Source organism: Schistocerca nitens, chromosome 2 (assembly GCF_023898315.1).
Source record: "Schistocerca nitens isolate TAMUIC-IGC-003100 chromosome 2, iqSchNite1.1, whole genome shotgun sequence".
Classification (NCBI taxonomy): domain Eukaryota; kingdom Metazoa; phylum Arthropoda; class Insecta; order Orthoptera; family Acrididae; genus Schistocerca; species Schistocerca nitens.
The window spans coordinates 104,746,522-104,750,792 of NC_064615.1; the positions used below are offsets into that span (position 1 = coordinate 104,746,522).

Below are 4,271 nucleotides of genomic sequence, written 5' to 3' on the forward strand. Positions count from 1 at the left end.
GCGACAATATGTACACTCAGATATCAAACGCGAACTACAAATAAAAATGACAATCCATAAACAAATCAGTAGTAACCAGAATACCAACATGCAAAACAAAAACGCTACGAACTTGTACACCAACATAATCCTCAGTAGAGTACGCTTGTAGACACTCTCGTCTTCCAGGGTGAAAACAGCCGTATTCACAAAGCTGCACGCATACAATCCTGGTTCGACGAACACCCAGGCAGCCTTTCCCGCCTCCACCAGAGCGCTGTATCACGCAATGTCAACCCCAAAGAAAACGTCTGGACTATTTCCGACAGGAGTTGAAACATAGCAGTCAACATTGATGCAGTTTGGTAGCTGTCCTTATCTAAAAATTAACTGACGGCTTTAGATAGATGTGGCATATCTTAAGAATATTGCTGGCTCTCTTCCTAAACGGGCAACGGCCCTGCCGCAATGGCTACACCGGTTCCCGTGAGATCACCGAAGTTAAGCGCTGTCGGGCGGGGTCGGCACTTGGATGGGTGACCATCCAGGCGGTCATGCGATGTTGCCATTTTTTCGGGGTGCACTCAGCCCCGTGATGCCAATTGAGGAGCTACTCGACCGGATAGTAGCGACTTCGGTCGAGAATACCATCATAACGACCGGGAGAGCGGTGTGCTGACGCCACGCCCCTCCTATCCGCATCATCCTCTGAGGATGACACGGCGGTCGGATGGTCCCGGTAGGCCACTCGTGGTCTGAAGACGGAGTGCTGAGTGCTCTTCCTAAACGAATTAAGGTAATTATTAAGGTTAGAAGTCAAGTCAGAGAAACGAACAACAGAAACAATATTAATGCTGCATTACATTCTAGAAAAAGGTTTAGAAGCAACAGAAATACATATACAGCGTTTATTCACTTAGTAAAGGCATTTTATGTGGCTTACTGGATGTTATTATTTAAATCAATGAGCAATGTAGGACTTAACTGAAAAGACAGATTATAAAGAACAATCGAAATGCTGTACTGGATATTAATGGTAACAAGAAACAAGCAAACATCAGAAGGAGAAGGACACAGGGGTGCCCTCTGTCACCTTACGTATTTAATATGCTCATCGAAGAGGCAATAACAACAGTAAAACAATAGACGATTGGAATCAAAATTAATGGTACGCATATTCACTGCATCAGATTTGCCGATGACAGTGCAATAGTGGTAGACTCAGAGAAGGAATTAAATAAAAGGCAGAACATATTAAATGAGGAGATAACAAATCTGAAACTAAAAGCATTTTCTGGGAAGGCAAGAGTCGTGACTATAGACGAGAAATGAGGTGGAGGTGACTAACATAAGAATAACCAGTGGGCAACTTGACGACTTGACCTAATTTCACTATCTCGGTAGCATTGTGAAGAAAACAATGTATACCTCAAGTAGACGCAGAGAAGTACAGTACTGGCCTCGAGCACCTTCCAAAACAAGAAGAACCTTCTGGTGGCCAGTTACATCAGATGTGAAACATGGATATTAAAGTCCAGTCAACGAAGAAAAATTAGTGGAAAAATCGTGTGGTCTCAAATTTTTGTACACTATACAAGCACGAGCTCAGCGAAATTATTTTGTCTGTGTATACAAGAGATAACTGGGCAGAAACTGCTATAAAAAGCGAGAAATGCTCGTGGAGGGAGAAGCTGTCTTTGCTGGAAGAATGCTGCAGTTGCCGTACAGGACGATTAAGATTCAATTTCCCTTCTGGCAGTGTTGAACAGTGTGCAGAGATTTACGTAGATTCTGTCTTTAGAAGTTTCTAGAGTTAGTATTATCAGTAACTCATATCTCTATTTCATGTCGTGTTAATGCACTTTGTGGAAAACAAACACCTGCCCCCCCCCCCTCCCCTCCACTTCGTTTACGCCTGATCGCTGCGCACTGATTCGCAAGGCACTCTCTGGAGAGACAGTATAACTTTTTCAAACACCCTGTAGTTGCTTCTTGTAATGTATCGCGCTAGACAGCCAGTTCTATGAAGGAGGGAAGTGCATGACCACATTTCTGCGACCTACTTCCTTAGTAGCTTCTACGCTTCACCCCTCTTCATTCTGTTACACCTCCAGAACACTTCTCTACTGCAGTTAGACGTGGTAGATACATTTAACATTTGTTCTTAACCCATTCCATTTAAGAATCAACAATAATTTTATACCGTGAAAACACTATTTTTAATAATCTTCCATGTTTCCATCTGCTGCAACACGGAAACTATTAGACCTAGACAAAAAGAGGAATGAGTCCTTTTTGGAAGGAATTTTACTGTATGAAACTTCCTGGCAGATTAAAACTGTGTGCCGGACCGAGACTCGAACTCGCGACCTTTGCCTTTCGCGGGCAAATGAAAATCTAATTCTGGAAACATTCCCCAGGCTGTGGCTAAGCCATATCTCCGCAAGATCCTTTCTTTCAGAAGTGCTAGTTCTGCAAGGTTCGCAGGAGAGCTTCTGTAAAGTTTGGAAGGTAGGAGACGAGGTACTGGCAGAATTGAAGCTGTGAGGACGGGGCGTGAGTCGTGCTTGGGTAGCTCAGTTGGGCCGGCACGGTAGCTCAGCGTGTTCGGTCAGAGGGCTGTGTGCTCTCTGTAATAAAAAAATTGAGTCAAGGAATCAACGTCTGCCCAGACGAAACACAACGAACTATATCGAACAAAAAAAATAAAATAAAAATAAAAAAAGTTGGTTGAGCACTTGCCCGTGAAAGGCAAAGGTCCCGAGTTCGAGTATCTGTCCGGCACACAGTTTTAATCTCCCAGGAAGTTTCATATCAGAGCACACTCCGCTGCAGAGTGAAAATCTCGTTCTGGAATTTTACTGTAGTTTTATTTTGTACTGGAAAACATGTTTGACAGAAGCCGCGGTGTTCGATTTATTCAAGGAACCATAAAGTTATCTCTAAACCCTACTCCGCCCCAATCTCACACCCTGTGGGCGAGTTTTTTAGTATGTTGTTGGTAACACTCCCTCCTACCACTGTACCTACACTTGGTCTTCGTTTACTGCGCTGTTATCAAAACAGAACGAAACCTGTCGAAACGAAGTGGCAATGTGGTTCTGTAGGAGAATTACAACAACCAGCTGGACTGACAGAGAAACAAATGAAGTGGTTCTGCGCGAAACAGGAAAACAGAAATAGCTACTGAAAGTTATAGGCCAATGCAAAAAAAAAAAAAAAAATCGTTGGACATTTAATTAACCATGATATTCTTTCACAAAAGATTTTCGAACACACGATTGCAGGGAAATAAACTAGGGGACTATAGAGGACATCCTGTTTAAAAAACTGTGAGGCGGAACGTTCTTCGTACATGGACATGAAGAGAACTACTGAAATGAGGAAGCCGTGGTGTAGAGAGAAGATTTAGCCTCTTGAATGAAGAAGAACAAGAGATTGTGTAGCGCGATGATGTGTTCCGGCAGTGACTAATTTTTTGGCCGGTGTCCTTACAATGTTATTGCTTTTAGACGGGCGAGAAAATGTGACTTAGTTAATTAAAGAAGACAGCACTTGCAAAAATAAAAATCATATATTAACTGGCGTTCCACGTTTGTCTCTCATCAAAATACTGTATATAGTCAGTAGCAGAGAAATGCTCTTTAAGCACTTTCATTATTTGTTTCAAGGGAAATAAGACAAAAATGTTGGATATAATTACATTAAAGTTGAACAGCTATCTGCCCATCACTTTAGCCCTGTTGTTGTTGTTGTTGTGGTCTTCAGTCCTGAGACTGGTTTGATGCAGGTCTCCATGCTACTCTATCCTGTGCAAGCTTCTTCATCTCCCAGTACCTACTGGAACCTACATCCTTCTGAATCTGCTTAGTGTATTCATCTCTTGGTCTTTCTCTACGATTTTTACCTTCCACGCTGCCCTCCAATACTAAATTGGTGATCCCTTGATGCCTCAGAACATGACCTACCAATCGATCCCTTCTTCTAGTCAAGTTGTGCCTTAAACTCCTCTTCTCCCCAATCCTATTCAATACCTCCTCATTAGATATGTAATCTACCCATCTAATCTTCAGCATTGTTCTGTAGCACCAGTTTTCGAAAGTTTCTATTCTCTTCTTGTCCAAACTAGTTATCGTCCATGTTTCACTTCCATACATGGCTACACTCTATAGAAATACTTTCAGAAACGACTTCCTGACACTTAAACCTATACTCGATGTTAACAAATTTCTCTTCTTCAGAAACGCTTTCCTTGCCATTGCCAGTCTACATTTTATATCCTCTCTACTTCT

General features: G+C 42.3%; 1 pseudogene; it reads left to right on the forward strand.

Moving 5' to 3' along the window:
• The first annotated feature begins 429 nt into the window (after nucleotides 1–429).
• LOC126238105 (5S ribosomal RNA) lies at nucleotides 430–547 on the forward strand (annotated as a pseudogene).
• The last annotated feature ends 3,724 nt before the right edge of the window (nucleotides 548–4,271 follow it).